This window comes from Manis javanica, chromosome 17 (assembly GCF_040802235.1).
Source record: "Manis javanica isolate MJ-LG chromosome 17, MJ_LKY, whole genome shotgun sequence".
NCBI classification, from domain to species: Eukaryota; Metazoa; Chordata; class Mammalia; order Pholidota; family Manidae; genus Manis; species Manis javanica.
The window spans coordinates 54,028,374-54,053,078 of NC_133172.1; the positions used below are offsets into that span (position 1 = coordinate 54,028,374).

Below are 24,705 nucleotides of genomic sequence, written 5' to 3' on the forward strand. Positions count from 1 at the left end.
TGTACTACAGAAGAGGTACCCAGCTGTCCTGCCAACACAGCACATTGTTCCTACAGCTGTTGCTTTACTCAAGCTGCCCCACAAGGGTGAACTAATGTACTTGCTGACATCCCACACTTTCTCAAAGAGTAGCTTAGTTTCCAGGGATGAAGAGGGGGGATGGGGACTGACTGCTAATTTGTAGGGGATTTCTCATCAGATGGTGAAAATTTTCTAAAATTACCTAATGTTGATGGTTGCATAACTCTTTGAATACACTAAAACACCACTGGGATCAAACGCTAAAAAGATATTTTTTATGGTGAATAAATTGTATCTCAGTAAGACTTATGAAAGAGAATAACTTATAAAAATATAGCATAATGTAAAGGGTCATGAAATATTCTATCACTTGGATGAGTAAATGTGCAGAGAAAACATTCCAAGAACAATTAACATTGTAAAATTGTTTAAAATGAAGTTTAAATTAAAGAGTCACATACTATTGTGAAATTTAATGCCATTAATATTAACACTTGTCAACATGTTATATTGACAGATGACGCATTTTGTTTAAAATAGTCTGGCTGATTATAACTTGGGTATTTATGTTAAGCATCTTTGACCAGAAAATAAATTTTAAATTATGCATTTAACTTGGTGAATAACTTCAAAATTTCAAATGAAGATATTAACAAATTTAGAAATTTCAAAAGTATAGAATAAACAATATGATCTGATTTTGTTGAAAATGAAAGGTTATTAAAACAACTCAAAAGCATCCATTATCTCCAAATATTTCCTTTTTTAAATCACTCAAACAGAAAATGAAATCAATAACAGGAATATAGCTTTATTTATTGGCCAAGAGCTATTACATACGCTTCTATATTAGTATCAATGATAAATTTAGAAAATATTACCCTAAAAATGATGAAAATATAATTTTGATCAGTTACTAGTATATTGATAATAAAAACATTTTTATTTCTTTTCATTTTTATTCATATTTTAATACCACATAATTATCATATTGATAAAACATGATAGTTTTATTATTAATAATTATTTGATAACCCAGTATAAGTAATATGAGCCCCGATGATTTACTCTTCTATTTTAGATGTTTTAACATGATTCTGGCTTCCAAGATCTTTATGCTACTTTTCTGTTGGCTCCCATGCTTGATCAAAACCAACATATCAGTGAATCCTGCTCTTCTAAAATCTGAGGCCTCTCGCTGTGTGGGAGCTGTAGAAAGAAATGTAAGTAGGTTTTGAATATCAATCATATTTTTTCTAATATTCAAATTAAGAAGTTCAAAATAAAATTGTGAATTTCCTGAGAGTAGAAACTTTATTGAATACAATGAAAATGGGTACATATGAAATATATTTCTTCTTCTTCCATCCTGGGATCCTTTTTAGGGACCAGCAACACTTGCCCACGAAATGACTAAACTGCTATGGCTGGGTGCTAATGACCTGGGAGACAATGTGAGAACCTGGGGTAAATGATACTTTAGGCTAAAATCTAGAAAACTTGATGTAAGTAGCCAGAACCTTCATAATGGCATTTAGACTTAAAGATCTCCTTTACTACTAACTTTTATGTCATATCACATCTTCCCTCTAACTTTGCATCCATCATAGCACACACTTCATTGTCCTTAGCTGAGAAATAATCTAGTGTAGCGCTTTCTTCGTATTCGTTAGAATGTAACACACACTGTATATAAAAATACGAATAAATATATAGAACACATACCCAAATATGTTCTGATAATTTTCTTGTTCTTTTGTCTAAGAAAAACAACACTTGCGTTTTTGACACCTGAATCATCCTAAATATTCTATCAATTGGAAGATATATAAAACAAATAGTCTACCCAAATAATTAGGCCTCAAATCTAAAATCTCTTCTCTTTTCAATTTTTTTCTTAATTATTCACACATCTCCCAGTTCATTTAAGAAATACAAAAATGTTGTTACAGAGAATGCTCCTACCTGCTGAAACTCAGATTCCATATTTTCTTTCAAGGCTCCTTGGTTAATGCAGTCATTTAATTAAAAGAAAATTTTTTTTTTGCTTTTTAGAATAAACCATGAAATCATGCTGAACAGCTTTCAATTTACTATAGAATGTATATTGATTACTACCTGCCTTAACCCTCACCCCCCACATTCAATTCTAAGACATCCCTAAGTTGGATTCAACATCATAATTTAAAATTCATAAAGTTATGCCTACTGTATCCGAAAAATAAAAACTGAAGTTATAATGAAAGGCATAATCACAAATAGGATAAAAAAGGTTGGTGGACACAGTGCCCAGAATGGTGCATTGAGAAATAGACTTTTGCTGGGAGGTAATTTGCCTGGACCTGTGTTGGGCTTGTCTAGACACTGTTAGTCACTCAGGCACATTTGATATCGAGGGACATTTCAAGTAATCAATACACAGCAATGTGTCCACTGGTCAGGTCTCATCTTGGGCTGGCCCTGGTCAGGGGTGCAGAGGGTCATGCCCAGCCTACATGGGTAATGTTTGGGTACAGGCTGTATTAGGAAGCCTCCAGCAGAGAGAGTTCTAGAGCATCACCTAGGATAAAAATATATCAACTGATGGAGACCCCATATACTTGGGTTAATTGGGGACATCTCTGCCAGTCTCCAAAGCATTTACAATTCAATGTGATAAAAAAACTATAGTCACATGATCAGACAAAAGGTCATGATATAACAAAAAACCCACAATGTTTCTTTGGCTGTGAGAGGAAGGTGATTTCTCTGGGTTACTATTTACCCACAAATAACAACCGTGTTATTTGTCTTCAGAAACTAATAAACCAAATAAGATACCGTTGGGGAATTTTTTTTTTTTTGAGAGGGCATCTCTCATATTTATTGGTCAAATGGTTGTTAACAACAATAATATTCTGTATGGGGGGTCGATGCTCAATGCACAGTCATTAATCCATCTCAAGCCTAGTTCTCTTCAGTCTCCAATCTTCTGAAGCATAACGAACAAGTTCTTACATGGTGAACGAATTCTTACATAGTGAATAAGTTCTTACATGGTGAACAGTACAAGGGCAGTTATCACAGAAACTTTCGGTTTTGATCATGCATTATGAACTATAAACAATCAGGTCAAATATAAATATTCGTTTGATTTTTATACTTGATTTACATGTGGATCCCACATTTCTCCCTTTATTATTATTATTATTATTATTTTTATTTTTAATAAACTGCTGAAGTGGTAGGTAGATGCAAAATAAAGGTAGAAAACATAGTTTAGTGTTGTAAGAGAGCAATTGCAGATGATCAGGTGTGTGCCTGTACACTATGTGCTAATCCGAGCTAGACAAGGGCAGTAAAACATCCACGGATGCAGAAGCTTTCTCTCAACACAGGTGGGGGTGAGGTTCTAAGCTTCACCATTGTTGTTCCCCAATTTCTCACCTGATGGCTCCCCTGCGACTGTGCCTGTCTTAGGTTGTTCCTCCCTTGAGGAATCTTACCTGTCTCTGGCTAACCAGTCATCTTCCGGGGCCATACAGGGAAATGTAAAGTTGGTAAGTGAGAGAGAAGCCATATTGTTTGAAAAGGTTAGCTTTTTACTTCTTTGCAGATTTATGCCCTGTGGCTTCTATGCCCAGCACTTGTCTTGAGGTATCTTTACCACCTGGAGGAATTATGATGCTCGGTAAATTTGATATGAGGCACGAATTCTATTTAAGGGTTGTAATTAGGAAGGAAGAAGAAAAGCTATAGATGTAGCATATGGAAGAAAACATGGGAGGATTGCTTATTTCTTTGACATATCTTCTTGTAGAGTACCTTAAGTATGTATAGGTTTTAAACTACTAACTAACTTGCGCACACATATTAACATAATAGGAATACGGTGACATAAACAAAGCAAATCTATAATTACCAGCCATCTCCAGTGAAGCCAAGAAAACCATTTAGGCACCCTAGGCATTTGTGAAAATTAGTCTATGATATGATGGATATTGTCCAACTGTACTTGAACAGTCTGAGAGAAGTCAGACAAATTAAAGCAACCCATTTCTGGGATCTGTTCACATCCCATATGTTCTTTTAACCATAGATACTCTATAGTCGTAAGATTTTGGAGTGCTACACCTTGCACCCCTCCCAACTCCTGGTTGAGTTCCAACAGTACAGATCCGGTCAAATTCGTTGTCTCACTGTATGCACATGCCAGCCTAGACATCTCCCTCCTCATTCCTATGGCAAGTCCAGGAGACGGTGGGCTGGATGCAGCCACAACCGCAGCATCACCCGGATCCCTGTGGAGGCTTTTTGATGATCATCCCCCGGCACGAGTCCTCCAGAGAGTGCTGATGCCGGAAGCTCCTCCTCATATCGTATCTTAGTTCATTTTCTGGGTATCCAAGCTAGGCCTTGATCTTCTGCATAGAAACAAACAGACCCTTTGCTCACACTTTGACATGCCCTCTATACCACTGTGCAGAACTCATTGGAGGTCAGCACACAGGAACTGATTTTTTTTTTTTAAATCTTTAATCTACACTTACATGAAGAATACTATGTTTACTATGCTCTCCCCTATATCAGGTCCCCCCTAAAAACCACATTACGGTCACTGTCCATCAGCTTAGCAAAATGTAGAATCACTACTTGTCCTCTCTGTGTTGTACAGCCCACCCTCCCCTTTCTCCCTCCCCCCCATGCATGCTAATCTTAATACCCCCCTTCTTCTTCCGCCCCACTTATCCCCCCCTGCCCACCCATCCTCCCCTTGGGGAATTTTTTACACAGAATCTATAGTAGTCTTGTTCACCTGTGGCCAAGATTAGAGCCATGCACTACCACATGCTTTATGCCCATCTCCACCAGGCTGAGGAGTAGCTTGTATTCCATTAATTTGAGCAATAATGCATTTACTCTTGAGCCCACCTCATTTCATTCAGCCTTTCTCAAGGACCTCAGGTCATGCGGAAGGTGGCCTGCTGTAACCCGGGTGGTGTAGATGGTTGCCTCTGCCTGGGACTTGCTTTGACTTGGCACCAACGATGCAGTGATGGTTGCAGGTGGCTGCATGCCCACCACCTTGCTGAAGTCTGGCGGCAGCCCTACAGTGGTGACAGGAAAATGATCCTGGGAGGGGTAGGGATTCCCAAGGTCCAGATGTGGCAGGCAGGTCCTCGACGGGAGCTTTGTGCCACCTCGTTGGCCTCATGCCTTTGCTCTGTCCTGGTGGAAGGCAGAGTTCTAAACCATCCTGCATATCAGCTCCACTGTCACTGGGCGGGCCAATCAGAATGCAGATGGCAACCTGGAGGCCAGGCAGGGTTGATAGCTTGGCTGCAGTTCTTTCCATTCTGAAGACTTGTGATGGGGAGAGAGGGGGTGCAGGCATGAGGACAGAGAAGGGAATCAGGAGCCCTAAGAAAAACTTTCACCAGCATTATTTGGCCTTGGGCTGGTCCTGGTAGAAGAGTGCTGGGTTAGGAGTTTTAGCCTGAGGACAGTGAAGCATCCTGTGGCCTCAGGGTTAAATCTGAGTTCTGATTCTTATGCATCGGAGTGATTCTATTTCCTCTACACCCTCATTCACAGAAGTTTGCCCCCTGCAAGGCTGGTAATGAGAGATGTCAAACAGGGTATGACAGGGCAGCAAGGGGGCTGGGGGACATGGAACAGGTGCCGTAGGAAAAAAACTGGGCTGCCTCTGGAGGAAAACTCCCACTCTGTATTGGAAATCTTTGTGCCGAACTGGATTCTGAGGCTGAAGGCTAATGGAGGTTGAATCCACAGGGCAGGACCTCTTGGAGCTGTTCACACGCTAAATATGTGGCGAATGCTAAAGGAGGTAACACTTGGCTTGCAAATGTTTTCACAGACTTCTTTCTTTTGGAACCCAAATTACTGTAGTTATATTAGTCTAATAACTAGAGTCAGTTCAGCTCTGGGCACACAGACTTACACGTAAGTGTTTCAAACCTCTTTAATTGTAAGACTGCTCCTGATAAACTCTCACTGGTTGTGGGACCTTAGTAAACATCCATCACTGAAATGCTGTTCTTAGACGATCTAGAAATAGAGGAAAAGGAAACAAGGCACTCACCAAATTTACTTCCAAATGAGACCCGTTTAGGAAGCGCTGTCTTAGAAATTATAATTCTGTTGAGTTTCAACTTGTGCGAACGAACTTTGAACAAATGTATGACTACTTAGCCACAGTAGTGAAAACAATTGCAAGAAAGTACAATTGTAAGAACTTTCATCCAAAGAGAAAATATATTCCTGTTTCTGGATTAAGTAGTAATGGCAAACGTAATCTTTCTGTACTATCTAGAAATCAGATAACATGTAAACAAATATAATTCATATTTTATGTCATGAATATATATTTATAAAACACTGTTTTAAACATTATAATCCTATTCTCCATTTGAGATACTGTGCGATCAAATAAAAGCAGGAAAGCAAAGAGAAAGAAATCAAAATTATTTCAGAAGAAAGAAAACATTCTTGCTGTGTTTCTGATTTTAGTGGACTTTTTAGTAAGAACAAAGATGCTGTCATGATACTACCTACACACAGAATAACATGGAAGCACTTAATTTCAAATCACATTGAATAACCTACAGTTTTCCAGCCCTAAGAATTACAATCTTATCAAATTTCCACACAGAGCAGTGAGTGTCTGTGTAAAGCTCTGCAGATCACCAATGGCCAGGCATGAGGGCGAAACATCTCCACACACTCTGAACTTTCTAAGAGAGTGCTTCCTAAATGGGTCTCATTTGGAAGTAAATTTGGCAGAGGGTGCGCCTGCCTCATACGTGTGGGAAACTGAGTTGCCTCTGGAGGAAAAACTTCTGCTCTGAGCAGTAATGTATGGCCAGAGCTCTATTCTGAGGACAGAGGATGAAGGTGGCAGAATTCACACAGGTCTCTTTGGAGCCAGTTATATAAAACTCTACATGATGAATACTGAACAGAGGGATTCTTGGCCATATAAAATGTTTCACCACCTATTTTTCCTAAAATCAAAAATAGATGTCGTTAAACATGTTTGTGTTATAACTAGAGTAACTAGTTTTACTTGTATACAATTCCCTCATCATGTTCCTGTTACGGGGTCTTGTTAAACAGGACCAACAAAAATACTGTCCTTACTTAAATATTAGCAATGAAAGCAGAAAAGGGAAAAACCCCTATCATTCTAGAAAAGAAAATTCTGTTTCTGATTATTTCAGGGGATTTGTTAGTAGCCACAAAATGCCAGCATTATGCCACCTTCAAAGAGAATAGCCTTAAAGCACTTATGAGAGTCACACTGAAATAATCTACCATAATAGCGCATTATCTGAGAATTATGATCCTACCAAGTCCCACCTGAGCAGTGAGTGAGCAGTCTCTAAAGCTCTCTCTGCAGGTTGCCAATGGCCAGGAGTGAGGCAGACACATCTCCACACTCTGCACTTGAAAGGATGCTCAGACTCTGAGGGTGACACCAGGCAGCGGTGGGAACTAGTGAATCTGAGTGCTCAGAGCTGGCAGAGGGGGCACTCTCTGCTCCTGTTGGAGAGGTGCTCTGGGCTTTATTCCCACCATTACTTTATGTGCCCTCTCACATTTATTCCCATGTTATCTCCAAAATGTTTTGCCCATTTCCAGAAGGCATCCTCCCCACCCTTCCGTGATTCTAATTGGGACTGCACTTGCTGATTACATTCCCATTGTTTCTTACCCACTCACCGTGAGCCCCCAAACGGATTCCCTTGGTTCCAGGGAGTGTTCTTGTGACCTGAACTCAAAGCTGAGCGCTTTTCCCGTGCGCACCCACTGATGTTCAGCTCTGCCTCTGGAAAGGGGTGCTCACAGGTTTCCAGCTGGCACACGTCTGGCCCATGCACATGCATATGCACAATCTCTGGGCCCCCTCTGGTGGCTTCAGAAAGGATGAGTGCCGTGAGGCCATAAACAGGCAAAGGGAGAGAGAAGGATGGAGGGAGTGCCGTCACTAAGCTACAGAGGTCAGGAGAGGGCGCTTTAAGAAGACAGCCACAGAGTTGGTGTGTAAGTGAAGGAGGCAGCGCCCACTATCAGGGAGAAGGCATTCCTGGCGGAGGAAATGACACAGGTGAACTTGAGATGCTAGTTGAACAGAGGGGTGATCAGAGGCTGTACAGGAGCGGCTTGGGCACATACATGCCTGAACCCAGACATGCACCACCTCGTGGGTCACAGGAGCATGGGTTTGCGTCTCAGTGATTTGGTGGGCTTTGAGCAGCATGGCTTCACGGTCTCTTTTAGGGTTTTTAAATGTTTCCATTGGCTGCACAGTTGTAAAGGTGAGAGTTCAGGGAGGGAGGGGTGAGGAGTAACTGCTGGCCCCTGAGGTCCTTTCTGACCCAGGGCAGTCTTGTGATGGGGCAGAATGGTACAGGACACAGGACAGGATCAGGGTCCTGAAAAACCTTTGTCACCTTCATATTTTTTGTCTGGGGCAGGCCCTGGGTGAAGAGTGGCTGGGCTTGACCTGTGACCCTTTTGAGTCAAGTGTAAGGTCACCTCCCAAAACACCCCAAGGAGTTTAGGTTGAGGAGGGTGACATAGCTGTGGCCTTAGGGTTAAATCTGACTCACTTTCACATCAAGTCATCTATGATTTTAAACTGTAATCCTATCAGGTCCCCTTTTGAGATGTTGTGTAATCATTTTATACAGTGGCAATAAAAACCACAAGAGAAACATCAAAATTATTTTAAAAGAAAGTCAAAGTAAAATGCTTGCTGGTTTTCTGGATAACTTCAGAAGACTTGTTTAAAACAACAAAAAACTGTAATTATGCTGCTTGCAAATAGAATAAGATGGAAGCAATTAATTTAGTGTCCCACTGAAATAATCTGCAGATGTAGAACATTACCAAGGAAGTATAATCCCATATGATTTTCATTTTAGACCTTACATAATCACTTAATAAAACTAATATGGAAAAAATGAAAATTATTTTAAATTTTAGAGCCTCTTGCTATGGGTTCTGTTCTATTTGTAGGCTCGATGGAAGGTGGAGTCAACTCGGAGGTGACTCACTTCTCTTCTCAGGCTGTGTGGACAGCCTTTGGTTCAGAGAGACTTCCTGTGGCTGAGGGAAAATGGGTAGGAAGTGCAGGGCCAGTGAGGCCCCATCTGTGAAGAGGATTCCTAAGCAATTTCTTCCGAATTTGTGGAAGAGGGATAAGATCAGAAGGTCCCCTTCTGCAGAGCTGGCCCCTTAAGCTTCTCTAAAACATTTGAAGTCTGACAAGGGGCAGAGCAGAAGATTAGCTCCTGGGTCAGTGGAATTCAGATCCTGTGATTTGTGGAGTCAAAAGAAAGTCCCAAGTTGCTCTTTGCACTGGGAGCACCAGGACACCTCTCTGGTGTCAGGATGGAGACGACCTGCTGGAGGGATCCTCCCCCTGCACTCCTGTCCTTGCAGGGACCAGGATCCCTAAGCAACCACCGCCTGGTTCTCTGCTTTCTTGGGGATCTGCTTATCCAGAGGATGCCCTGGTGGTCTTCTTGGCCTCACGCCAAATTGCCTATTTGCCACATCCAGGACATAAGGATGGTTTCTAAAACCTTACATTCTTCCTCAATGTGCTTTTATCTCAGGCATGCATTTTCGTTCCTTAAGCTATGGAGGTGTCTCCCAGCCAGCAGAGCTCTCAGCTCATTGTCATGAGCTCTTCCCTGAATAGGCTTCAATAATAAGGCACGATCCTTTCAAATATTCCTGAAAGAATTTGGGCTGTACTTTGTAGGATTCCAACCCTTCATGTTAATGGCTGGTCTTGTCATTTGCTTCTGAAGGATTCCCCTGTACCTTTGCAGGGTATATTCTCTCTGAATCAGGGACCTGGTGAAAGGTATTTTTTTTCTTGATACAGTTCAAGGAGGACTTCACTGGAACTATGGTGTCTCCTTTTTAACTTTCTATTTTGGAGACACTTCATATGTTCTCTAAAAGCATTAGTTATTTCATATTCTTCAGTTCAGTTAGTATGCAACTGATTTCTTTTTTCTTCAAGAGTTTAATTAAATGTTTAATTCAGCCACATCAGTTATTGCCTTTAACACTCTTTTGTTCATCTTCCACATGGTCTCTGTTTTCTGGTGAATTTGTTACATCCAGTTCCAACCATCTGTGTGTCTTCTCTAGTCCCTCAACTCCTGCAGTGTGCGTCCAGAAACTTGATAGGCTTTTTTTTTTGTATGTGTGTTTTGTAATATTCTTTAATTCTTTAATTCTGTATAATAATGTAATATAATAGTATAATATAATAATTCTACTTTCTTGTTTGCTCATTCAGCTTCTTGTGAAAACAGCATTAGGCCTCCGTGAAGATGAGAAATTTTCTCCAAAGCATCTTTCAGGGCTCCCTGAAATTTTTTGTTATCCTTATGGATTTTGAAGGATGTTACAGTAGCAGCTACTTGATTTTGGATATATTCTGCTGTGTCTTGTAAAAATTAGATTTTTCTGGTAATGTCAGGCATTAGTCAACTTATTTTATATGTTGAGATTTGTCCTCTTCTGATAGCTTTTGGAACAACCACTTTACCCCCATGAAGCGGGTTAGATGTTTCTAGGTCTCTGTATTTGTGGCCTCTAACTCTCTTACTGCGGATGCCATGTTCTCCACACAGGAATGTGCTGTCTTTACATGAGATATGATTTTGTGTGGAGCCAGGCTGGTTACAACGCTCAAACCAGTAGCTGATCTGGTTGCTTGGCAGGACTGAGCCAGTCCCAGTCAGGGGACGTGGGAATCCACATGATGCTGGCTCTTGCCTCAAGACCCTGCACCAAAGGCACAACACCCTGGCTGCACGGAGGTCATACCTGCGGTGAGGGCCACGCTGCCGACACTTGCCACCTCCCACCCCGACCCATTCCAAAGATGAGCACACAGAGGCTGCGGCAGAGCAGGCCCGGAGGTGGGGAATGGAAGGAGGACTCCAGCCCTCTGCTGCCCTGGGCTCATTTCTCTCTTGCCTCATCCAGAGGACTGAATTGTGAGCTGCGTGACTGGGGGGTGGGAAGAAGCTGGGAGAGTGACAGAAAGGACTCTCAGAGGGCCTTAAAGGGAAGGGATCCTGTTATCACAGACTCCATCAAGAAGCCTGGCCACGAGCCACTGGGACTGCCTCACCTGCAGATCCCCCCCAGACTGGCCCAGGGGCACCCCGGGCGCTCTGCTTGCCTTACCCTCACATACTATGCAGAGCAGTTTTAGGTTTATAGGAAAACTGAGCATAAAGTACAAAATTCTTAGAAACACACAGTTTATAACAGTTCTTTTAAACACACACTTAATTATAGTTTCCTCTATAATTAACATCTTGCATTAGTGTGCTACATTTGTTAGAACTGATAGACAAGTATTGATACATTATTAATAACGAGCCCACTGGGCTCCCCTTCACCTCCCACCCCAGGTTGCTCTCCTTGCATTGTGGTCCGGGATCTCTTAAAGCAGCAGCCTGGGGCTAAGTGGGGCTGACCTTGTTTGCTTCCTGTTTCACAGAACCACTGTCTTTTTATTGCCCATTGTCCGGTATCTTGCAAAACACTGTGTGGTGTATTTTGTCTGTTTTTTTTTTTTTTCTACGGTGGAAGGGAAAATTTGTTCACTGTTAGTCCATCCTGGCCGGAAACTATGATCCTATTACATAGGTATATTTGAAACTAAAAACAGTTATTTGAGTTACGGTGTTTTGAAGTTGACCACTAGGTGGCAATGTTATACAGCTGAGATGTTTTTCCAAAAAGGCAACAGAGCAAAGCCCTTCTAGGTTCTTTTAAGAGACGTAAGAAATTACATATTTGGTATTGGTTTGGGTGCACCAGTCTCTATTGTTCACCTCTGCTTTATTCCTATATCTATTAGCATGGAGATTTCCTTCAGCATAAAATATGTGAAGATATTTTGCCAAAAATAATGCATGTCATAGATGAAATTGATTTATCACATTCTCCTGACCAGGACCCAGAAGTAGAAATAATAGAGTTGTTAGGATAATTCTCCACCTCTAAATAGACTTAAATATATTTACAAAGGCCTGATGAGCACTCATTCGTGCCTAGTGTATAAGACCCACACAGGGAAGAACGTAAGATGTGTTCCCTGCCTCAGAATGCTCCTGTCATTGCAGGGAGATACAGATGTGGACCCCCAGCGACACAACAGGGTGGCGGGCTTTGTAACTCTGTCAGTGCCATCTGGGAATCTTCACAGAGTAGGTCACCATCCATTAACATTCAAAAGATGTGTAGGAATATTCCTCTTGAGAAAGGGGCAAATAACAGTCATTTCCTAACAGTATAAATCCACACAGAAGGAAACAGATACTCCAAATGTTCTAACAAAATCAGGGAAGACTGAATGAGTCTGTGTGGTTAGCAAGAATGAGAAAAGTGCGGGAAATAAGATCAAGAAAGGGGCTGGGGCCAAGACAAAGTTGCCCACTCTCCCTATTTTTATTCAACATAGTTCTGGAGGTCCTAGCCACGGCAATCAGACAACACAAAGAAATAAAAGACATCCAGATTGGCAAGGAAGAAGTTAAACTGTCACTGTTTGCAGATGACATGATATTGTACATAAAAAACCCCAAAACTACTAGATCTAATATCTGAATTCATCAAAGTTTCAGGGTACAAAATTAATACACAGAAATCTGTGGCATTCCTATACACTAATGATGAACTAGCAGAAAGAGAAATTAGGAAAACAATTCCATTCACAATTGCATCAAAAAGAATAAAATACCTAGGAATAAACCTAACCAAGGACGTGAAAGACCTATACTCTGAAAACTACAAGACACTCATGAGAGAAATGAAAGAAGATACCAATAAATGGAAACACATCCTGTGCTTATGGATAGGAAGAATTAATATTATTAAAATGGCCATCCTACCTAAAGCAATCTACAGATTCAATGCAATCCTATCAAAATACCGACAGCATTCTTCAACGAACTAGGGCAAATAGTTCTAAAATTCATATGGAAACACAAAAGATCACAAATAGCCAAAGAAATCCTGAGAAGGAAGAATAAAACTGGGGGGATTACTCTCCCTGACTTCAAGCTCTACTACAAAGCCGCAGTAATCAAGACAATTTGGTACTGGCACAAGAACAGACCCATAGACCAGTGGAACAGACTAGAGAGTCCAGATGTTAACCCAAGCATATATGGTCAATTAATATATGATAAAGGAGCCATGGACATACAATGGGGGAATGACAGTCTCTTAAACAACTGGTGTTGGCAAAACTGGACAGCTATATGCAAGAGAATAAAACTGGATTATTGTCTAACCCCATAAACAAAAGTAAACTCAAAATGGATCAAAGACCTGAATGTGAGTCACAAAACCATAAAACTCTTAGAAGAAAACATAGGCAAAAATCTCTTGAATATAAACATGAGCAACTTTTTCCTGAATGCATCTCCTTGGGCAGGGAAACAAAGTAAAAAATGAACAAATGGGACTACATCATGCTAAAATTTCTGTACAGCAAAGGACACCATCAGCAGAAAAAGGCATCCTACAGTATGGGAGAATATATTTGTAAATGACATATCTGACAAGGGCTTCATATTACAAAATATATAAACAACTCACATGCCTCAACACCCAAAAAGCAAATAACCCTTTTAAAAAATGAGCTGAGGATATGAACAGATACTTTTCCAAAGAAGGAATTCAGATGGCCAACAGGCACATGAAAAGATGCTCCACATTGCTAATTATCAGGGAAATGCAAATTAAAACCACAATGAGATATCGCCTCACACCAGTTAGTATGGCCAACATAGAAAAGAATGGGAACAACAAATGCTGGTGAGGATGCAGAGAAGGGGAACCCTCCTAAACTGCTGGTGGGAATGTAAACTAGTTCAACCATTGTGGAAAGCAGTATGGAGGTTCCTCAAAAAACTAAAAGTAGAAATGCCATTTGACCCAGGAATTCCACTTCTAGGAATTTACCCTAAGAATGTAGGAACCCAGATTCAAAAAGAAATATGCACCCCTATGTTTATCGCAGCACTATTTACAATAGCCAAGATATGGAAGCAACCTAAGTGTCCATCAGTAGATGAATGGATAAAGAAGATGTGGTACATATACACAATGGAATATTATTCAGCCATAAGAAGAAAACAAATCCTACCACTTGCAACAACATGGATGGAGCTAGAGGGTATTATGCTCAGTGAAATAAGCCAGGTGGAGAAAGACAAGTACCAAATGATATCACTCATCTGTGGAGCATAAAAACAAAGCAAAACTGAAGGAACAAAACAGCAGTAGAATCACAGAACCCAGGAATGGACTAACAGTTACTAAAGGGAAAAGGACTGGGAGGGTGGGTGGAAAGGGAGGGATAAGGGGAATAAGGGGCATTACAATTAGCACACATAACGTGGGGTGGGGCACGGGGAAGGCAGTATAGCACAGAGAAGACAAGTAATGACTCTATAGCATTTCACTATGCTGATGGACAGTGACTGTAATGGGGTATGTGGTGGGGAATCTAGTATCCACAATGTTGCCCATGTGATTTTATAGTAATGATACCAAAAAAAAAAAAAAAAAGAAAGGGTCTGGGGCCACATTGTGAAGGACCAGATTTGCACAATAAGAGTTTGGACAGGTGATTAATAAGATTAAAATGGTGTTTTAGGCTAGGGCCTCTAAACTGTTTTTACTGCACAGCCTTTATAAAGAAATGTTTTTGTAAACATCTGATATATTTATATGAAGTTATTTATAAATTGCACATATATAGTACTATGCAAATATATTATATAGATTATAAAATATACACAAAACTGTGAAGCTTGCGGTAATAATGAAATAGCATAGTAAGTTCTGAATTTTTTGCAGGTTATATTTCAGGTCTAATTAGATCACTGTTTTTTGTCATAATGGAGCTAAATTAAGTGGAATAGAAGACCTCTTAGTCTTGGTGTCTTGGTGTTCTTTTGTTCACTTTAAGAAATCCAAACATCTCACTGAGCTTCCACTAGTTCTTTGAGCTTGGCACACTGCATGTGCCGCACAACCATTTCACTTATAAATTAAGTAAGATCGCTCCTCCAAGTAAACATCAGAGGTCTAATTTCTTTCTTATTCATTACTGTAAAACAAATGCTAATTGGAGATAAACTATTGTATTCATCCCCTGTGGACCATTCTGTGTGCCGTGGGATACATGAACCCTTTCACACTTCCCCAGTTTGGATGCCTATGGCTACGGCATGGAGTGACTGCGGAGGGCAGGAGAGAGCCCAGCACACAGACACCAAACATGAGCTTCTTGTCTGTTGATAAAGAATTGGAGCAGAGGTCAATTAAGGCTGAGATAAATAATTACAGGGCAGTCCAAAAAATATATATTTCATTTCAGCATCTTATAAATTAACAAAGCAAAGACATTCAAAATAATTACATTATAAAAAATTCTGGTCTTACATGTGAACATGGATTAGTTATCTTAGAAAAATTTGCACTGGTTCTCAGGCCAATACCTTAGAAAGGACAAGACAACTTAACTGGTGAGGCCACAGTGAGAGGCTGGCAGTCTGCAATCCCGAGGCCTTCACCAGAACCAGACCATGGTGGTCTCCTGATCCGAGACTCCCAGCTTCCAGAGCTGTGAGAAATAAATTTTTGTTATAAGCTACGCAGTCTGGTATTTTAGAGCTCAAACAGACTAGGACAAAGAACAGCGATAAGTCGGAATAGTTGACCTGTGTTGTCTGCTGTGGTGTTGTGTGACTGAAGTTGGTCTCCACCTCTGTTTTTCTTTGCCACTAATCCTTTCAATGACTGTGGCGACTTCACTGAAGATGCTGAGTTTCGTAAGTGTAGCAAAGAGCATCACACCTCCTGCCTCACGTTTTCAGATTCCCTATTGTGCAAATTTATAAACTACTGTTTATGAATTGCATTGACAACATGAAAGATATTACATAAATTCAGAGGTTTGTCTCTTAGTATCATGTGAAATGTTAAAACATTAAAATAGATGTTTTTCATGTAATAGTTATAAACAATTATATCTCAACTATTTGCAGCTAATTCTTCCCTTGCAACTTGCATTTGGACCTTGTTAATTTGTTGATTAGAAAATTGTATCCCTTTTCTCACCCGGCGGTGTGATGGTGGTGTCAGCAGTTGAGTGGGATATTCCAGGATTCACAGTTGTTGAAATCTGTCTTCCAGAGTCGAAAGTGTGCTTTTTTAATTGTGAAATATCAGAATTGTGGCCAGTCTTCAGGCGAATACCTTTTGAAAGCTGAAACAGGATAGAGTGAATAAAGGTCTGTCCACCAGATCTAATGGGAGACTTTTTAAAGCAGACCCCAGTGTAAACCTGATGTGAGTTAAATGCTTTTATTGGCACACTGATTCCTTACCTGGCCTTCAAACATCTGTTGCTGGAATATATTTCATGTTCCCACAGTGTTCTCCATATAGAAGGTCCACAGGTCTTTGTAGGTGCAGGCCGGCCTGGTGAGCTGACCGCTCTGTGCCCTCTACCGAACCTGTGTAAATTGTCCTGCCTGCTCACTTCCTGTCTCATTATTCAAGTGTATTTTCCCCATTGCCCTTACCAGTATTTGAAATGGTCTTACTCACTTATGCTATGTGTTTTTTTCTCTCTCCTCTCACTAAAATGTAAAACTGCATGAGGTCAGGGGCCTTGTTTTCCTTGCTCATCATCCTGTTGCCAGTTCCCAAGAAAGGGCCTATCATAAACTGATCAATACAACTTCATTGATTATGTGAATAAGTGAATTTGTGTAATAGCACCTGATGGTCCATTGTCAGCATCATCAGTATCACAAAGTGTTTGTTCAATGTAATATCTACAGTTAACAAGATGGTATTGTGCACTTTGAAGTATATTAAGAGAGAAGATCTCATATTAGGTGTTCTAACCCCAGAAACCAATAACAAACAAACAAAACTCCCACAGAAGAACACAAGGCATTTGGGGAGGGGATGGATAAGTTTAATATCTTGGTTGTGGGGATGGTATCATGGGTGTATGCATGTGTCCAAACTCATCATGTGTACATTAAATGTGTACAATTTGTTGATATATTGACTATATTTCAATAAAGATATTGTTTTTGAAATGCAAAAAATAATTTTATTGCATATTATACACACTATATATGCAGACTTGCCTAACTTATTTTTTTTAAAATTTTATTTTGGTATCATTAATCTACAATTACATGAAGGACATTATGTTCACTAGGCTCCCCTCCTCACCAAGTCACCCCCACATACCCGGTCACAGTTACTGTCCATCAACATAGTAAGATGCTGTAAAATTGTCTTCTCTGTGTGCACAGCCCTCCCCGTGCCACCCCCCACTATACATGTTAATTGTAATGCCCCTGTTCTTTTTTCCCACCCTTATACCCCCCTTCCCACCTGTCCTCCCCAGTCCCTTTCCCTTTGGTAACTGTTAGTCCATTCTTGGGTTCTGTGCTTCTACTGCTGTTTTGTTCCTTCAGTTTTCTTTTGTTCTTATACTCCACATATGAGTGAAATCATTTGGTACTTGTCTTTCTCCGCCTGGCTTATTTCACTTAGCATAATACCCTCTAGCTCCATCCATGTTGTTGCAAATGGTAGGATCTGTTTTTTTCTTACAGCTGAGTAACATTCCTTTGTGTGTATGTACCACATCTTCTTTATCCATTCATCTACTGATGGACATTTAGGTTGCTTCCATAGGACATATAGGTCTTGACTATTGTAAATAGTGCAGTGATAAACATAGGGTTCATCTATCTTTTTCAAACTGGAGTGCTGCATTCTTAGGGTAAATTCCTAGAAGTGGAATTCCTGGGTCAAATGGTATTTCTATTTTGAGCATTTTTAGGAACCTCCATACTGTTTTCCACAATGGTTGAACTAATTTACATTCCCACCAGCAGTGTAGGAGGGTTCCCCTTTCTCCACAACCTCGCCAACATTTGTTGTTGTTTGTCTTTTGGATGGTAGCCATCCTTACTGGTGTGAGATGATATCTCATTGTGGTTTTAATTTGCATTTCTCTGATGACAAGCGATGTGGAGCATCTTTTCATGTGTCTGTTGGCCATCTGAATTTCTTCTTTAGAGAACTGTCTATTCAGCTCCTCTGCCCATTTTTTAATTGGATTATTTGCTTTTTCTTTGTTGATGTGTGTGAGCTATTTATATATTTTGGATGTCAACCCTTTATCAGATCTGTCATTTACGAATATATTCTCCCATACTGTAGGGTACCTTTTCGTTCTATTGATGGTGTCCTTTGTTGTACAGAAGCTTTTCAGCTTGATATAGTCCCATTTGTTCATTTTTGCTTTTGTTTCCCTTGCCCGGGGAGATATGTTCAAGAAGAGGTCACTCATGTTTATGTCTAAGATTTTTGCCTATGTTTTTTTCTAAGAGTTTTATGGTTTCATGACTTACATTCAGGTCTTTGATCCATTTCGAATTTACTTTTGTGTATGGGGTTAGACAGTGATCCAGTTTCATTCTCTTACATGTAGCTGTCCAGTTTTGCCAGCACCATCTGTTGAAGAGACTGTCATTTCCCCATTGTATGTCCATGGCCCCTTTATCAAATATTAGTTGACCATATATGTTTGGGTTAATGTTTGGAGTCCCTATTCTGTTCCATTGGTCTGTGGCTCTGTTCTTGTGCCAGTACCAAATTGTCTTGATTACTGTGGCTTTGTAGTAGAGCTTGAAGTTGAGGAGGGAGATCCCCCCCACTTTATTCTTCCTTCTCAGGATTGCTTTAGCTATTTGAGGTCTTTGGTGTTTCCATATGAATTTTTGAACTATTTTTTCCAGTTCATTGAAGAATGCTGTTGGTAATTTGATAGGGATTGCATCGAATCTGTATATTGCTTTGGGCAGGATGGCCATTTTGACGATATTAATTTTTCCTGGCCAGGAGCATGGGATGAGTTTCCATTTGTTAGTGACCTCTTTAATTTCTCTTAAGAGTGTCTCATAGTTTTCAGAGTATAGCTCTTTCACTTCCTTGGTTAGGTTTATTCATAGGTACTTTATTCTTTTTGATGCTATTGTGAATGGAATTGTCTTCCTGATTTCTCTTTCTATTAGTTTATTGTTAGTGTATAGGAAAGCCACAGATTTCTGTGTGTTAATTTTGTATCCTGCAACTTTGCTGAATTCCGGTATTAGCTCTAGTAGTTTTGGAGTGGAGTCTTTAGGGTTTTTTATGTACAATATCATGTCATTTGCAAATAGTGACAGTTTAACTTCTTCTTTACCAATCTGGATTCCTTCTATTTCTTTGTTTTGTCTAATTGCCATGGCTAGGGCCTCCAATACTATGTTGAGTAACAGTGGGGAGAGTGGGCATCCCTGTCTTGTTCCCGATCGCAGAGGAAAAGCTTTTAGCTTCTTGCTGTTCAGTATGATGTTGGCTGTGGGTTTATCATATATGGCCTTTCTTATGTTGAGGTACTTGCCCTCTATACCCATTTTGTTGAGAGTTTTTATCATGAATGGATGTTGAATTTTATCGAATGCTTTTTCTGCATCTATGGAGATGATCATGTGGTTTTTGTCTTTCTTTTTGTTGATGTGGTGGATGATGTTGATGGATTTTCGAATGTTGTACCATCCTTGCATCCCTGGGATGAATCCCACTTGCTCATGGTGTATGATCCTTTTGATGTATTTTTGAATTCGGTTTGCTAATATTTTGTTGAGTATTTTTGCATCTACGTTCATCAGGGAGATTGGTCTGTAGTTTTCTTTTTTGGTGGGGTCTTTGCCTGGTTTTGGTATTAGGGTGATGTTGGCTTCATAGAATGAGTTTGGGAGTATTCCCTCCTCCTCTATTTTTTGGAAAACTTTAAGGAGAATGGGTATTATGTCTTCTCTGTATGTCTGATAAAATTCCTAGGTAAATCCATCTGGCCCGGGGGTTTTGTTCTTCGGTAGTTTTTTGATTACCGCTTCAATTTCATTGCTGGTAATTGGTCTGTTTAGATTTTCTGTTTCTTTCTGGGTCAGTCTTGGAAGATTGTATTTTTCTAGGAAGTTGTCCATTTTTCCTAGGTTTCCCAGCTTGTTAGCATATAGGTTTTCATAGTACTCTCTAATTATTCTTTGTATTTCTGTGGGGTCCGTTGTGATTTTTCCTTTCTCGTTTCTGATTCTGTTGATGTGTGTTGACTCTTTTTTCCTCTTAATAAGTCTGGCTAGAGGCTTATCTATTTTGTTTATTTTCTCAAAGAACCAGCTCTTGGTTTCATTCATTTTTGCTATTGTTTTATTCTTCTCAATTTTATTTATTTCTTCTCTGATCGTTATTATGTCCCTCCTTCTGCTGACCTTAGGCCTCATTTGTTCTTCTTTTTCCAATTTCGATAATTGTGACATTAGACCATTCATTTGGGATTGTTCTTCCTTCTTTAAATATGCCTGGATTGCTATATACTTTCCTCTTAAGACTGCTTTTGCTGTATCCCAACAGTAGTTGGGGCTTTGTGTTGTTGTTGTCATTTGTTTCCATATATTGCTGGATCTCCATTTTAATTTGGTCATTGATCCATTGATTATTTAGGAGCATGTTGTTAAGCCTCCATGTGTTTGTGGGCCTTTTTGCTTTCTTTGTACAATTTATTTCTAGTTTTATGCCTTTGTGGTCTGAAGAGTTGGTTGGTAGGATTTCAGTCTTTTGGAATTTACTGAGGCTCTTTTTGTGGCCTAGTATGTGGTCTATTCTGCATAATGTTCCATGTACACTTGAGAAGAATGTGTATCCTGTTGCTTTTGGATGTAGAGTTCTATAGATGTCTATTAGGTCCATCTGTTCTAGTGTGTTGTTCAGTGCCTCTGTGTCCTTACTTATTTTCTGTCTGGTGGATCTGTCCTTTGGAGTGAGTGGTGTGTTGACGTCTCCCAAAATGAATGCATTGCATTCTATTTCCTCCTTTAATTCTGTTAGTATTTGTTTCATATATACTGGTGCTCCTGTATTGGGTGCATATATGTTTATAATGGTTATATCCTCTTGTTGGACTGAGCCCTTTATCATTATGTAATGTCCTTCTTTATCTTTTGTTACTTTATTTTGAAGTCTATTTTGTCTGATACTAGTATTGCAACACCTGCTTTTTTCTCTCTGTTGTTTGCATGAAATATCTTTTTCCATCCCTTGACTTTAAGCCTGTGCATGTCTTTGGGTTTGAGGTGAGTCTCTTGTAAGCAGCATATGGATGGGTCTTGCTTTTTTATCCATTCTATTACTCTGTGTCTTTTGATTGGTGCATTCAGTCCATTTACATTTAGGGTGATTATTGAAAGGTATGTACTTATTGCCATTGCAGGCTTTAAGTTTGTGGTTACCAAAGGTTCAAGGTTAGCTTCTTTTCTGTCTTACTGTCTAACTTAACTCGCTTATTGAGCTATTATAAACACAGTCTGATGATTCTTTATTTCTCTCCCTTCTTATTCCTCCTCCTCCCTTCTTCATATGTTGGGTGTTTTGTTCTGTGCTCTTTTTAGGAGTGCTCCCATCTAGAGCAGTCCCTGTAAGATGCCCTGGAGAGGTGGTTTGTGGGAGGCAAATTCTGTCAACTTTTGCTTGTCTGGGAATTGTTTAATCCCTCCTTCATATTTAAATGATAATCATGCTGGATACAGTATTCTTGGTTCGAGGTCCTTCTGTTTCATTGCATTAAGTATATCATGCCATTCTCTTCTGGCCTGTAAGGTTTCTTTTGAGAAGTCTGATGATAGCCTGATGGGTTTTCCTTTGTAGGTGACCTTTTTTTTCTCTCTGGCTGCCTTTAATACTCTGTCCTTGTCTTTGATCTTTGCCATTTTAATTATTATGTGTCTTGGTGTTGCCCTCCTTGAATCCCTTGTCATGGGAGTTCTGTGTACCTCTGTGGTCTGAGAGGCCATTTCCTCCCCTAGTTTGGGGAAGTTTTCAGCAATTATTTCTTCAAAGACACTTTCTATCCCTTTTTCTCTCTCTTCTTCTTCTGGTACCCCTATAATGTGGATATTGTTCTGTTTTGATTGGTCACTCAGTTCTCTTAATATTCTTTCATTCTTGGAGATCCTTTTATCTCTCTCTGCATCAGCTTCTCTGCATTCCTGTTCTCTGTTTTCTAGTCTATTAATGGTCTCTTGCATCTCATCCATTCTGCTTTGAAGTCCTTCCAGAGATTGTTTTATTTCTGTATTCTCCCTCCTTAGTTCTTGCATATTTCTCTGCAAGTCCATCAGCATGGTTATGACTTTTGTTTTGAATTCTTTTTCCGGAATACTGGTTAAATCTATCTCCCCAGGTTCCTTCTCAGGGGAAGATGTAGCAGATGCCGAAGTTGTCTGGGTTAGTCTTGTCTGGATCAAATTTTTTTGCCTTTTCATGTTGATAGGTGCAATGGTGAGCTATTGACACGTCTGTCAGTTGGAAGAGCCTAGACTTTTCCACTTGCTCCTGGCCTTTCTTTACTGGGACAACTGCGACCCCTAGTGGCTTGTGTTGGGCAATTGCGTGTAGACTGGGTCTCTGTATCTTGCCTGGCTGGTATGGAGGAAGCTCCCTTGCTGTGGGCATGGCCAGCCTCAGGCTGCTGCTCTGCTATGGCGGGGCCCTGGAGGGGTAATGGATGGGGGGCTGTTTGGCTGTTTACCTCCATGAGGGGTCTCAGAGCTGTTGCCCAGGGGGTTAGTGCACCCGGAGTTCCCTGGAATTTCCAGCTGCTAGACTGTGACCTGGGATGCTTCCGTCCAGTTGTGGGGTCCCTGTCCCTTTAAGACTTCCAAAAAGCACTCGCTTTTCTTTGTCCCAGTGGTGCCGGCTGCGGGACCCACTCACTGGTCTTACTGTCCTGCTTCCCTAGTTTCCAGCACTCCATGCACTGTGTGTCTGTGCTCTGGTGCGGTTGGCTAGGGCTGGGTGTTTAGCAGTCCTGGGCTCCCTCTCCCTCCTCGCTCCAACTCCTCTCCTCCCGCCAGGAGCTGGGGTGAGCGGCCTCGGGTCCCACCAGGCTGCGGCTTGTATCTTACCCCTTTCACCAGGTGCTGGGTTCTTGCAGGTGTGGATGTAGTCTGGCTGTTGTCCTGTGTCTTCTGGTCTCTCTTTTAGGGATGGTTGTATTTGTTGTATTTTCAAAAATATATATGTTTTTGGGAGGAGATTCTCACTGTCCTACTCACGCTGCCATCTTCAGCCAACCGTCAAAAAAGATTTTTTTAAGTAGCATTTATTCAGCAGGATGGCAGTGTTGCACACCCCCATTGGGCTCTGTGTGTGCCAGAGACCAGGCTATGTGCAAAATAGACTGGCGCCAGGAAGGACCAGGTTAAATACAAACTTGTCATTAAGGTTGATCCTGGAAAATAAGTCAGTGGATACCTTTACATTTGGAGTCATCTTACAATGAGTATGCCTGGGCAGTTCACTAGATAAACTTTGGGTAAAGATTCCTATAGCACCCCCTTAAGCCAAGTTCAAACTACTATATAGAAAGGGGCAGTTGAGGCAAAGCTCTTTCATTTTCCAAGATTTAAAATCATGCCAAGAAACTTATTTTTCACAGAAACAAGTATACATACAAAGTAATTTTAAAAAAATCAAATCAGGATTAAGTGTCATCTAACACTGATTTAGAGAGACAGTTAAATGTAATCGACTGGCTTAGGTAGGGTAAAATGGTGATAATTGTTGGACATAGTACTTAATTTCATTACTTGAATATCTTACTGCTTCTTTTCATGTGAGAATAACCTTTGCAAAAACGACATAATAGAAAACTTTTCAAAAAGCTCTTACTTGCATTTTCCCTCTGAGGGTGCTGGTGTCGTATTCAGGGATTGTGGACTTAGAGGGCATAATGAGAAGATGAATGTGCTTCGGCCTTAGAAGTGTCTCCAGCTACTGACTTTGTTCTTTCCCTCAGGCTGAATGAGGTGAATATAGAATATCTTGCAGTTGAATAATTTCGATTGCTTTTAGGCAAGAATTTTTGTGATGTTATAAAAATTGAGATCTAAAAGGAAACTTAACCTTCAGTTCATTCTTTTGATATATTTTGCCTGAAGCATGGTGCTAGGACCTGTAATCTCAAATAGGCAATATAAAAATATCTTTCTAATTCATTCCTACAGTTGAAAGATCCTTATGGATTGAAATTATTGTGATCTATCAAAATTTACTATGTTGTGGATATAAAATAAAACCCCATGTCAGGCAAGGAATGATGACAACAATGGACCAGCTTATTATGAAGCTTAAAATGAAAATGCTTTATTGGGAACACTATTGGACTTTTGAAAGATTGAGAATATGTGTCAAAATCCGGTAAGCCACAGTACGGTGTTTGATTCATTCTTATTGATGTGGCTTGTTTGCCCCATACTTCAGGCCAAGATTTTGGGATCAGTAGCAATATTTGGTTTAATTGCAAGTCTTTTTTGTTGTTGCTGAGATGTAGTCAACATACCCTAAATTCATCATTTTACAGTACCTTTCAGTGGTTTTGAGTACACTCACAAGGTTTTGCAACTATCATAACTAATTCTAGAATATTTCATTCCAAAAAGATGAAACTGATAAGGTACTTTCTGCCTCTATGGATTTGTGTATTCT

General features: G+C 40.2%; 1 long non-coding RNA gene across 1 annotated transcript in view; it reads left to right on the forward strand.

The window, feature by feature from the left end:
• Positions 1-991: 991 nt before the first annotated feature.
• LOC140847223 (uncharacterized) overlaps positions 992-24,705 on the forward strand; it is a 111,853-nt gene continuing 88,139 nt past the window's right edge. The window contains exon 1 of the long non-coding RNA XR_012126982.1: positions 992-1,244. This is a non-coding gene — a long non-coding RNA (uncharacterized lncRNA). The remainder of the gene's footprint in view (positions 1,245-24,705) is intronic.